The sequence below is a fragment of the Eumetopias jubatus genome, unplaced genomic scaffold, assembly GCF_037043125.1.
Source record: "Eumetopias jubatus isolate StellerSeaLion01/CBP00866 unplaced genomic scaffold, mEumJub1_p1.0 scaffold_3, whole genome shotgun sequence".
In the NCBI taxonomy this organism is placed as follows: Eukaryota; Metazoa; Chordata; class Mammalia; order Carnivora; family Otariidae; genus Eumetopias; species Eumetopias jubatus.
Genome location: NW_028274809.1, coordinates 85,785,118 through 85,799,408, shown reverse-complemented (window position 1 = coordinate 85,799,408; position 14,291 = coordinate 85,785,118). Strand labels below are relative to the sequence as shown.

Genomic DNA, 14,291 nt, shown 5'->3' with positions numbered 1-14,291 from the left:
CACATCCCCTTTAGGCAGTAGGACTGGTCCTGTCCTATCAATGAAATCTAAAGGACCTTTAAACTATTTATATATTTTAAAAAAAATAATTGTTTTGCATATTGCAGATTTCTAAAGATGAACATATTATCTCTATTTAATCAGCAGGTAAATTGACCTGACTCACGAAACAGAATGGGTTAACTGGGGTAAAACATCAGGTCCAGGCCAAAGAAAGCCATTGGCAGAAATTACTGGAAAATAATTCTCAGGAATACTCATTAGTTCTTCTGGATTTAACTACACTACCTCCTTTCTACAACTATATTTTCTTTGAGAACAATGTGTTAATGGCATGCCTACTGAGAAAATGATGTGTGAGAAAGCTAAATAAAATAGTCTATGTTATTGGTTGAACAATAACTGAACATTACTATGAACAATGTTCATACATTATAATGCAATGAAGAAGCAGCTTTAGGTTTTGCTTTGAAGGGTCCTTTTGTGAAACTATTATTTTGGTTCAGTAGCTCAAAAGTTAGGCTTTATTAACTAGTTTCTTTATATCAATGGGAGTTTGGCTTCTAGGTACACATGTGTGGTTCTCTGAGTATTTCTACTTGAGTGGTTACTGAAAGGAGTAGCTCCTTGGAATGTGTCATCAGTAATGGCTCTTGTGACACATCAGAGCAGTTGGATACAATGCATCATTCCTGATTTAGGAGATAATTTTGTCTTTAATTACAAAAGTAAAGGATTATTGATTTGATTAAGGAACTTCATACTTACGGACATCTTAAATAAGATTATGCTAGAGGGGGTCCTAGCAAAATTTGGGGATACTTAAAGAAATGACAAATGTATAGGTGTCCCATTAAAACAATGATGGCAAAAAAAAAAAGGCAAATAGTTTGCTTCAGTAATGATCGATAGTCAGCCATTATTATTATTATATAGCTATGCCTTCAGTGTGTTTGGCTGTGGGTAGTTCTATAAAATCAGGTTGTCTATGTAATCTTTAAAGAGTGCAGTATATTCAACTGCCTTCCAATAGTTTATTTGGAATGTTTTGATTTTCTTTATGTATTTGCTTAAATACAATATAGAATATTTATATAGGTAAATTCATACCAGTTGTTGAGTGTGATTTCAGGCCAATGACGTTCTCCTTTTACACCAGCAGCTAAAGATATGAGAATCATCATTATTGACTTACTCAGGTCTCCATGATATAAACTTTATAAAAGGTTTTATATATACCACAGACAAATAGTGTGTACTCCATGATATGAAAAACCCATTAACAATTTTTATTAATATAGCAGTAATTATAAGCTAGGTCATGCCATGCCTGCTCTAATAAAAATAATATTTTGCCTAAATAGAAGGAGTTGAAAAGCATTATTTGAGACAGATAAGATTTTCATTTCAGAAGAACTACCACAATTAATGGATATAAAGGGCCAAGATATGAGGCAAATCCCCTACATACATGTGTTAGAAGACCCAAATAATTTTTAAGTTAATTAATGGACTTCACTACAGAAAATACATAATACATTCAGTATTAGTTGATTTTAAAATTTAGCCAAAAATTGCACTTGTGTTAAACTGGTTCAATTTATTTATTTATTTATTTATTTATTTATTTATTTATTTATTTATTTTTATGAACTGGTTCAGTTTAATAAAAAGGATACAGAATCTCAACTTAGCCTCATCGATTCAGGAAATAAAGGAAATGCTGAGTCAATAAGGCGGAATAGTTTTCCTATGAGATTGGGTGTTCTTCCACTTACCATGGTACCCTTTAAGGGTCCAGTCTGAGAATAAGTTAAATCAATATTTATATTCATTTGCTTTGCCTACAGTATAAATATCCAAGGGCAATGGTAAAACACATAATTTAGAGTTGGTTTAAGCTCTAATTTGAATACAAGCATATCAAGAAGTTATTTTGCATTCCTAATCTTGACTCCTGAAAATTAAAAAAAAATATACCAGGAAGACAGTGTTTGCTTCTTTCTGTAATGGAATAACTGTTAATGAACCTGCCCTCCCACTCTAAACGACTATGCAATTTGACAAAATATAAGAGGCTTGAACAACACATCATCACAATGATGCAAAGAAGATTGCTAGAGATGTAAAGAAGCAAAAGATATAGCCCACAATCAAGAAAGAATCAGACAACAGAAACAGAACTTAAGATGACCATGACAGTAAAATCAGCACATAATGATTTGAAAACAGCTATTATAAATACTTTCAAAGACTTAGGGAAAAGATGGCCTTATTGAGTAAACAGATTGAAAACCTCAGCATAGAAATGTAGAAAAGAAAAGAAAAATAAAGTGAAGGAGAGAAAAGGAAAGAAAAGAACCTAATGGAAGTTCAAGAACTGAAAAGTGCAATTTCTGGAGTAAAATTTACTGAATAGGCTTATCAATAAATAGATATTTACAATATAAAGCATTAGTGAACTTGAAGACATATAATAGATATTATCTATTATGGATATGTATTTTACATATATATTTGGGGGAAAATGACCTAAATATCCCAAATTTGATGAAAAACTTCAACTTATAAATCCAGAAATTTCAGTAAATCTTAAGTAGATAATATATGAAAGAAAAGCAAAAACTCTAAACAATAAATTTGAACTTAAAGCCAAAGATGGAAATAAAAATTTTTAAAGTATACAGAGAAATCAAAATATAATTTATGCATATATGGAAACTACATGAATTGTGACTGACTTCTTACTAAAAACAAAGGCAAAGCATCCTCAAACTGCTGAAAAAAATCAATTCAGTGTCTTGCTATTTCTATTCAAAATTCTACAAAATTTTCTAGCCAGTACAATAAGAAAAAAAAAAGTTTGAAAAATAACTCACAGATCACATTATTATTTGCATAGAAAATTCTAAGGGATCTATAAAAAACATTACTGGAAATAATAAGCAAATTTATAGAAGTCATAGGATCAAGATCAGTAAAGAAAAACTATTGTATATCTGTATGCAAGCAAGCAGCAAACAATTAGAAATTGAAATTTTAAGAATTTAAATTAAAAATTACATCAGAAACTCCAAAACATTGCTGAGAGAAAATTTGAAAGACCTAAATAAATAGTGGAATATACCATGTTCATGGATTAGAAGATTTAATATTGGTAAGAAGTCAACTCTACTCAAATTGATCAATACATTCCACACATCAAATTTCAAACAAATATTTTTATAGACATTGATATGTTGATTCTAAAATTAATATGAAAATGAAAACAGCATAGAACAGTCAAAACAATCTTGAAAAGAAGAAAAAATCAATAGGAAAGAAGGAAAGAAAAGTCTTTTCAACTTTTCAACAAATAGCACTAGAGTAGTTGATTAAAAAAAAAAAACCAAAAACCTTTGATTCCTAACTCATACGCACAAAATTAATTTAAGATTGACCATAGGCTTAAAGGTAACATGCAAGTCTACATAGCTACATATTGCATATTATAGAACACCTTCAAGACCTGGGAAGTAGAAAAAGATTTTTTTTTTTTTTTTTTTTTTTTTAGTAATCTCTATGCCCAATGTGGAGTTTGAATCCACAACCCCAAAATCAAGAGTCATATGCTCCACCCACTGACCCAGCCATGCACCCCTAGGCAAATATTTTTTAGACAAGACATAGAAAGCAATAACCCTAAAAGAAAAATTTGTATTGGAATTTACAAAAGTCACCATTAAGAAAACAGAAAGCAAGCCACAAATTGGAAAAAAAAATGTTTATAACACATATATCTAACAAAGTCCTTATATATATATGTAGGATATAAAAATATATTACATATCAATAAGACAACACATAACTTATAAAAATGGACAGAAGATTTAAACAGACCTTCACAAAAGAAGACATGCAAATAGTCAATGAACTTATGTAAACATGAAAAGTTTATTGACGTTAATATTCAGGGCATCAGAGGAATGCAAATTAAAGCCACAATGAATACAACTTTAACTCATCAGAATGGCTAAAATTAAGAAGACTAATAATCCCAAATATTGGTTAAAATTATAACTAGAACTCTTGTACATTATTGAGGAGAGTATAAAATGACACAATAATTTTAGAAAATGTTAGGCAGCTTCTGAAAATTGAACATACTTCTGTCTATAACTCAAAAATTGTACTCCTACTTATATACCCAACAGCAATAAAAAAACATTAATCAGCAACAACAACAAAAAAACTTGTACAAGAATTTACAAGCTTTTTTAATTATAGCCAAAACTTCAAAATGACTCATATGTTCATCAAAAGGAGAATTTGTCAACAGATCACATAATGGAATACTATTTAGCATTAAAAAAGAACTATGAATACAAACAATAAAATGAATCTTAAACATTTTCCTGAGGAAAAGAATTCAGACAAAAGAATATATACCTACATGATTCCACTTACATGAAAGTTCAAGAACAAGCAAAATTAATCTATTGTGACAGAATCTATTATAATGAGAATAATGGCTGCATATGAGAGGATTGAAGACTGAAAAGATGTCTGATGGAAGTTTTGGTGGGTGAGAAAATGTGCTAAACTTTGTTCTAATTCAACTGAGTTGCTGAGTGCATACATTTGTCAAAGTTAATCAAATAGTACACTTAAGATTTATTTATTTAACTATGGTTTTACCTCAACTGTACTTCAACTAAAAACAAAAAGGAAAGTAACTGAAATATCATTAATGGCTTGTTTCACTATTGTTACCCCATTTTGATTCTACATGCTTCCAGTAGTTATCTCCTTCATTGTTTCATTAACCCTGATGATGCCAGTGATTCTAAAGTTAACTCAAGAGCCTCTGAAAGGGGTGGGGACCCAATCTACCCGTTAACTAGGCAAAACTCTTAAAGCAAGGAAATGAAATAGGAAAATTAACCTGCCTGGGGATTTCTGTGTTGTGAACATAAAATTTGAGAACATGTGGTTGGTGTACTTGGTAACTAAATCCTAAGTTTGGATACCAAAATCAGTGGGTAAACTGGAGAATGTATATTGCTCTATTTATCTTTAGATAGTGGACTAGGGAATGAAGCAAAGCTCCTTGATTATTGGAACCCTCAGCTCCACTTTCATGCAACTTTCTGGATTCTCTCAGCTCTGTTCTTCTTCTTCAAATGCTAATAGAAATTTATACTTCGTTACCGTGCTTTGCATTTTAATTGCATCCGTGCTCTATCACCCCTCCTAGTGGGTGTGCTCCTTAGGCTAAAAACTGTTTATTATCTCTGTCACTCATAGCACCTAACATTATTTAATTTAGATCAGGAGCTTGGTAAAGGTTTTAAGTATTTAATGGATTGAATTTGATTGGACTAGATGAAATAACCTTTGTAGATAATAGAGTCACAGGTCAGGTAATATTAATAGGGATCTGAAGAATTTAATTCATTTGTGCTATCATATAACAAAGTTATTGAAGACTCATCATGTGAAGAAACTGAGATGAGAAATTTTTAAAAATCAAAGATAAAGAAGGTATAGTTTCCTCATGCAAAGTTCTACTATGCTGTCAGAGAAAAGACCATGTGTATAATTGATGTACAATAAAAAGTGGAAAGTGGTGTGAAAAAAGAGAGGGGGTTATTAACTCCTATAAAAATTCAAAAGGGGAAGAATATGGTTGCCTCTATTGTGATTCTCCTGTTAGAGAGCTTTTGCTATCTATTACACCAAATTTAACTCATGTTCAGTGTATGCATGCTGGGAAAGCCAAAGTAAATACTAGAAAGATGTTCTAGGGATTCTCTTGTCCATAAAGAAAAAAAAAAAAAAAAAACCTTTTATAGAGGAGGACATTCAGCATTCCTTCTAGAAATCAAGTGTGAGTGAATGGAAATGACACCAAAATTTGTTCCTTTTTTCCTAACAACAGAGACCACTAGCCTGTGAGGAGCCCTGGTTTTTAATTGTATTTTTGTCCCTAACTTGATAGATGGCTTGTTCATTCACTTAAGCTCTCTGTAACACATAGCTTTTACATTCACAAAATTAGAGATTAGGACAGAATGGTTTCCAGGGTCTACCTCATCTCTAAAAATGTCACAGTTCTATGTTCTGTGGCTTTATGATTCTAATTATATTTGATAAGCTCTTTTATGTGATTTTGGTGATTGGAATGAGGTTGTCAGGTTTCCCAAACTTCATTGATCTATATGCTAATTTTATTGATAATATTTTCAGTAATATCAATGTTAAATATTTTTTTCTGAAAATCAAATGACTTTTATACTTAAGTATATTTAGCTTTATCCTAAGTAATAATGTCCATGAAAGCATACATTTCAAGTGTTAGATTTTCCTAATACTCATTAATACATAACCATTAAATTTGTCTCTTGACCACCAGTAATATTGTATTCTACTTTAAGAAACACTGCTATATTAAGAAAGACTTATCCAATGTCTTTGCCAGTTGACCGTCAATCCTAAATGTTATCAGAATAGGTTAACCTAAATGCAGCAGTATCTATAAAGACTAAAAAAAATATGTATATATGGTGCACTCAATCAGAATCTTCTAAATCCTGAGATTCAACTCTTAAGTGGGTATGTGCATTACCTGGAAAACAATTTGTAAAATAGATTTTTAAAGTTCAGAGTAAATTGGAGAAAAGGCTACATTACATTTGAACCTTAATAAATACTTAATAGCCCATAAGACAAATAGCCATGAATTACTAGAATGATTTCAAGCACAGTGCTCCTGCATAGAGCCAACCTGCTCTCTTATTTTTGTTCATTATAAAACAGGAGTTATAGTATTGCAAAGTTTATTAGCTCTGTTGATTTGTGCATTTTATAAAATAAGACATTTGAATAATATGGAACCAGAACCGTTAGGAGAATCTATTTCCTTTCTCTTCTTTCTCTTCTCTATCTAGTCTCCCCTACCCAAGATAGCTGTAAAATGTCTTTCGCATAGAGAGGGAAAAACGTGAAGATTCCTCTAACTCTGTCCTCTTTTATGGAGGTTGTTTATTTCTTGAACGAGGGGTGTGTGTGTGGGGGGGTGTGCACACACACTTGTGTGTGTGTGGGTGGGTGGGTGTGCACGCACACTTGTGTGTGTGTGTTTGTGTGTGTGTGTGTGTGTACAAGCTTAGGTCCTCAGGTGGAACCGTGGTTCCTGTGCTTTAGTCCTCGAAGCTGTTTTTCTGGAAGGGAATGGAGGCAGCTGTGTTTACAGCTCAAGTCTTGGCATACATTTACCAGAATCTATTATTCATATCATTCAGTATCAGGGAGAGATCTCAGGCCACCTGTCTATCTGACAAATTCACCCTTTTGTGAGCTTTCTGTTCATAGCAAATTATGTTCACATTGATGAATTGAGTTTTTATGAGCATTGCTAACTAACATTCTCACAGAAGGCCAGGGGCAAGAGCCTGCAAGTGTTGCTGGTCCACAAGTAAATGATAAAAAAAAAAAGAAAAGAAAAAAATGGTAGTGTTTAAAGACAATTTGCCATGGAGGGATAGTTAAATCATTTGGCAGTGCCTTAATATTTATAATTCCAAGACTTTCCATAAATTATTGCAAATACTTTGCTTATAACAAACAAAAACACAGGAAAAATCCACACATTATTTTTCTCTGTGGCACAGAATATTTTTCAAAAATTGTTCCACATTTTGACAGGTAACCATTGACCAGGGCAAAACATGGAGTGGTTGAAGTATGCCCAGCATTAATAAATCCAGCAATTTTATACTATAATGTGGAAAACTTGCAGCAATTATGGCTTAAATTCCAGATTCGTATTTCCATAGATACAAAATGGATTTTTTTTAATCTCTAGAAATCCTATACCGGTTATAAAGCTAAGCCATGTGGCATGAGTTAAATAAATGAGAGCAATCTTTCATAAAAGACTAACAGAAATCCTTCTAAATGGTGGGTGGGGAAATACCCAATGTTCATGAGAGAAATGAAGATTTCCTTCAGTTTACATATAGAATTGGTTCTTCTCTCAGGCTTCTGAGAGAAGTCCCCTGCATTTATTCTGACTCTTATTCTGCATTTCATTTCAAGCTGCTGGAAAAGAGGAGAGAATCTCACAAGAAAGACACATTCTAGTTCTGCTTTACCCACATTTCAAAGCTCTAATTCAGAATCTACTTAAAATGATAAACCTGCTTAGGTGGCAGATCTACTAGTCAGTATGAACTTAAATTTTAAAAAAAGCAACAAAACAAATTTTATAGGAGAGTGAGAAATATCATCAATAAAAATCCACGTTCTCAGTTCACTACAGAACTGTGACCCTGTCATCCCCAAAGTCAGATTATTACAATCTTATTCTCTTAAGTCTTAGTAAAAGTGGAAAATTTTTAAGCTCTTCACAGTAGCCTGCCAAAATGTGTCAGACACATCACCTTTCAATGCAAAGACACCATAGCACAAAGAACACTTGGCATTATCCCTTGAAAATGCACACCTTTCGGAGGAGCAATTGGGAAGTGTAGTCTGTTAAACACCATATGTGAGGGAGCCGCACCAGTCTTATTTCTCTTTCCAAATGCTACAAGCTGCTGCCTCGATGTGGTGTGTGTGTGACTCTGGGACAAAATTGGTGACAGCCAAGTGTCTACCTGGTCCCAGTGTCAGGAAGGCTGTTGACCACTTGAGTGTACTGCTCGATATGATACTATGCTTTTGTACCTCTGAGAAATAGATTGCCTAGGCCTTTGTGTCAATGTAGTAGCCTATGTGAAACTTGCAGCCTTAGCAGTGGCTGCCATTGCCCTGAGAATCATGGGTAAAATGAAGAGACTGGGTTTGCCATCCTTAAAGTATGGGGAGTTGCAGAGGCAGGCAATTAAAAAAATTTTTTTTTTTTAACTTTTCCTTCTGGTCTAAATATATTACAGATAGATGTTTATGTGTTATTAAATATAAATTTTGAGAGAGTCATGGCAACAAAATGCTGCAGTCACAGGTTTGATTGGAATTTTCTGTGGGAAGCATGGGAACCATTCATCCCTGATTCCCTCCTTTTATCCAACTATGTTACTATTTCTGTTCGGAAAATATGATAAATGCAGCTTTAAGGCAACAGAACAAATTTACCTGTAATAATTTCTCACTGTAAGAGAATGGGCATTAACAAAGGAGATAGGGATCGAGGGTTTTCATCGCCAGGTAACCCATTTGAGATGAAAGGTGCATTCTTTGGTGGCAAAGGCATGGCAGGCAGCATTCTGCAGCTCAGTGCCATATTCATAGTATCAAGCAGCTGAAAGACCACCATTTTGCTCCCTGAAACTGCTACTGCATTTCAAGCATTGCTAGAAGGCTGAAAGTTGGCTGCAACTGGCAGAGCACTGTTCTTTTTTTAACCCATGTGATAGGTATCTTCAAGAGTGTCAAACAAATTTGTAGAGCTGGTGATTAGTTGCCCAAAGAGCATAATGTATGCATTATTAATTAAAGAAGGTAAGTTTGGCTAATTGTCATTTCTATACAGTAGCAGTGCACTAAGATACATTTTAACAATCTATAAATAATTGATAATTTTTTTTCTTTCATCTTCCTTCCTAGTTTGCATAAAACTAATGACTTGGTAAATGTTACTCACTTCAAAATATTCCACCGCTTCTATGAAAATTAAACTAACACTGTAACCTTAGCAAATAAGAAGATTTTTTTTTCTTCTATTGCAGGTTAAAAAAAGATAGGAAATATAACACTTGTAACAAAAATGTGATTCTGTGAAATCCAAATGAGAATCATAAATAATATAAAATCAGCATTAAAAGTGTGACTTTAATAAATAGGATTGACTTTTAAAACCTGAAGATTCATATATATATATATATGTATACACAATCACATATATATTCCAGTAACCCCAAAGTCTTGCTTGTTCAGCTTTCAAGAGCCTAAAACTAGGACCCAAAGATTTGCTCCAGGATATCAGCCATGCCCGGTGTTGGTGTTTTAAATACCTACTAATAACTACATGAATCATCTTTTAAATCCAGTTGGCAAAGGACACAAATTTTTTCTCAAATGAGATGTTCCAGGGTAGTTTCTGTATGCTTTGTTGATTTGACTATAACACCTAGCCAGATCCTTGTAGCAAGAGATTTACTGCAGCAAAAGTACCTACTCCTCCTTTTTTTGAGGAGCTCTCTGTTATTTTTACAAATCCACAATCTGTCAGTCTTGTGTAATAGCATAAGAGCTTACTCTCTAATTTTCAGTGCAACTGAATACATTCTCGGAGTTATTGATGGCACTATAATTTCACGTTTATTTTGTTTGGAATACATTGTGGTTAAAAAAAGATTTTTTAAGAAGACCCACAAACTAAAGTATTGCCTAAGTGACATATTGTTATTTAAGCCTTCGTTGAGTCTTACATATGCTTCATTATGATAAAAAACAGGTTGTAAGGACTGATTCTGTGACCTTTTTTTCTCATTTTAACCCTACTGATATGTCACCCATGGCAACCTTAAACTGATTTTAATAGAGTCTATCCTATTATTCATTTAAATTGAGGTGCAAGAGCACTTAGACCACGAAAATTTGCATTCAGCAAATGGGGATTTGATGAGCAAAAATGATAAGATATATGTTGTATAACATGGCCTATTTTGCTAGCAAATAAACAGCTCTTGAAATTGATAAACTTCAGAATATTTTATCCTCAAATGTTTATACATAAATGATTAAAATGCATTAGCAATTCTGCTTTTGAAAAAAAACATATTGGGAAAACAACACAGTTGTGTTGCTTAAATTTGTAATTAACAAATTTATTACTAATTCTGTTCAGTGCTTTAATATGCTGCATTCCTGAAGAAGAACATTAATACACAATGGCAGAAAGAAGCTAATTTTAAGACTTTGGAGAAATGAATGTCTTTTAATGCTGTGTGTTTCTCTTATCTACATGCCACATTATTGTAATAAGTACATTCAGGAATAATTTCTTTTCAAATATTTTTACAAATCTTGCTCTTATTTGCATGCAAGTAAGTTGTCAGCTTAAATCTTTGAAATGCAAAATATATCTCATTTCTATATTTCATCAAGGAGCCTTTCATGTTTAATAAATTACAACTTAGATCCTCCAAGACTTTGTTTTTCATTAACTAAAAGCAAAAGGATACATTTAAAATCTTAATCACAACCTGCAAGGGTATTTGCATGTTGCTGATATTTGTCTTGATGGGACTTTTAATATTTGCAAACTAATCAGGATAGCAAGGTTATACCAATAATTTCTGAAGACAAAAAACTTTCTGCATTATTTTCTTTATTATATTCAAACAGAAAACTTAAAAAAAAAACTTTCAGTGCCTTAGCCCCGATAATCAGTAATTTTTTGCACATCTTCTTCTCCTAAAGATTTTAATTGGAGAAATGGCCGCATCTCAGAAGCACTATGGAAAAATGTGTAGAAGAATGTCACATCTGGGTTCAGTCTAGTCTTTCATTATGCTCGATCAGCATGTATTGGACAGAATTGTTAACAACACAAAACAAGCAAGGTAAAACACCCACCACTGCCACCCCAATAACCACCTCATGGTTCTGCATAGAGATGCAGATCCAGGAGAAATCACAGATCTTCACTCTTTTAACTTAACTCCAGTTTAGACAGGAGGTAAGGGCGTTTCTGCTTTTTTGGTTTCAGTTGTTATTTTTATTTTGTCCAAACATCTAGCTGATCTTGCAGAAAGTGTTCTGGACTGTGAAATAAGATGGATCATCTCATCTCAGCAGAGGCAAAAAAAAAAAACTTGACAGCACGATATCCTTGGGGGGTGGGAGGCGTGTCCCATGGGCCACAGCAATACAATGTCACAGAAGAGGCAAACTTCTGCTGAACTTGCTACCCTGAGACCTTCGGTTAATCTTTTGCTCTAGAATGGAAGATCAAAAATCCCGAGCAGTTTAAAAAATATGCAGCTAATGTCATGCAGTTAAACTGATGTAGCATGCATGTTGTTTTGCAAGCTAACAGGTTAAATATGGCTTTGCTTTAAGATTCCCATCAAATTTCGTTTTTATAGAGAAATCTCAGAAAGCAGAAGGGGTTGAGGGAGGGTGAGGTAAAAAGAAATAAATCATTGTAGTCTCAGGAACAGTAATCCTTGTTGAGGATTTTGGCTGATTGATATAAATAACATCGTCCCCGCCATCTGTCCGAAGAGGGACCTTTCCAGTCAGTGTTAAGCTGCAACGGCAGAATAATTAATGAATGGTGTCCTTTGTGCTGGTAATAAAGACAAGACAAATTATGTTATAATCCAACTGCTGCTCATTTGTCACAGCCAAATAAAATGTCAAATAAAAGTGAGGGGGGCACTGTGTTTGTTTAATGGACTGCAAGCTACCTGTTTCTATTGTTGACAGACAACTAGAGTGTAAGTTCTGTATGTTGCAGGGAAGAAAAACCTACAAACGGAATTCATGTTTCCTGGGGGGTGGGGGTGGGAATGTAGGGAGACCGTGGGGGAGGACTGACAGATAAACACTGAAGTAAGTTTTAATTAGAGAGCTAGAATACCACCCGCTCCTTTGAGTAAGTTGGTTGCGATTACAGTGCAAAGCGCTGCCTGGAAAAGTCCAAGTTCAAAATACAGACAAGCTATTTGCAAATCTGTAAGAACTTGGTAGGGCTCTCATCTTGCATTTTCAGGATAGACACATTCATCCAGTTGCTAGGAAAGCCAAATAATGAAAACATAGCTGGGATTTAGCAAGTTCCACTGGGAATTACCTATGATAGAGGGCAGGGCTGCACTTCCTCAGAACATGCTCCTGCTGTAAAAATTCACAAACCTGGCATTCATACAGGCATCTGTCGCTTGCTCTAATGCCAGTTCATAGTATACATACAAACATCTGCTTCCGCGCACAAAGGGATACAGAGCGCTTGACAGGTCTGTGTTAGCAGGGTTCGCAATGCCAGTTCTTTATGCAAAAACCCTAATGCTTCCCGTCAAGCCATTAGAAGTGATACAATCAGCCCAGGCCCCATTAAGCCATCAGTGTCCACCTGTGATAAAGATGGCCATTTGTTTTCTTAAAGCCCACTTAATGTCTGCTTAACTCAATTTGTCAGGAAATGTAGAACAATTTCCTCACAGCCTGAAATTTGGTAGTGGTTCAAAGTCAAAAGGCCAGGTCTAGTCCTATTCAAATGATATAATAAACAGTCTTCAAATCGAAATCTCCCTTGAGGAGCTGATGTTTACTTAAAAAAAAAAAATTACGTTAGCTAGAAAAGAATATCATTTGCATCCTTTATTATTATTTTATTTTTTATTTCTAAAGTCGGGGAATATGTCTACCAGTGAAAAGGGCCACTGCTTGATTTTAAGAGAAAATAACTTTCTTTTTTAAAATTCAGCCAAAAATTGGGTTTAGAAAGAACCCGAATGGCCTTTGCAAAACACCAGTCTTGGGCTGTAGCAATCACTTCCAACCTCTTCAAGGAATCCCACTGCAACGTGTGGAAATTTACTTTTTGGCCGAATTTTGTTTAAAACATTCTGCATATTCTTACGCTTCTAGCTATTTGTGGGAGATGGCCTTTTATATCCCTTAAAACTAAATGATTGCTTTTGAAAATATTTTACTTTGAAATGATAGTAATCAAATAGGGGGGCTGACTTTGCAGCCGTCCAAATTCACATTAAGTCACATGGCCTATTACGCATGCGTAAATATGTCTAGTCATCTGGAAGGCAGAAAGGAATCAGAAGACATTTCTAAGATTAACCATAAGGGGGCCCTCTTAAATATTATAGATGCACTGGCTTCCTACCGTTCCAAATTGGTGGCCCTTACAAATCTAACACCAATTTTGAATAAAATTTTAACCAAAAAATTTAATTTTTGTCCAGCAACTGCCACATTCAGAATAGTTAACTTTTGGTTCCTTGGGTTTCTGCTTATAAGAATTCTGCCCTAACTACTGATGCTGACTAGAAAGTATAGTTTCTCACTATGGACGTAGGTGAACCGAAGAACTGAGTCAATTATCTGGATAATTCAAACAACAGATATTAACTGGGAATCTGATATGTACAGAAAAATTGGGGCAAAAGTAAAGTTTAAGGGTATAAATCAGCCGGATACTACCTCATTCTTTGACTTTACAAGTAGAGAAAGCTTTAATGAATACAATTTCCAAAAGAGAAGAGAAATTGTGTGACTTAAAGGGGTAGAGTATGGGAATTAAATGTGTGCTTCAGCATAAGATGAATATCAGCTTATTTTTT

General features: G+C 34.0%; 1 protein-coding gene across 3 annotated transcripts in view; it reads left to right on the top strand.

Annotated features, from left to right (window-relative positions):
- The window catches only part of ARHGAP15 (Rho GTPase activating protein 15), a 604,646-nt gene that overhangs the window by 507,987 nt on the left and 82,368 nt on the right, over positions 1–14,291 (top strand). The window lies entirely within an intron of this gene.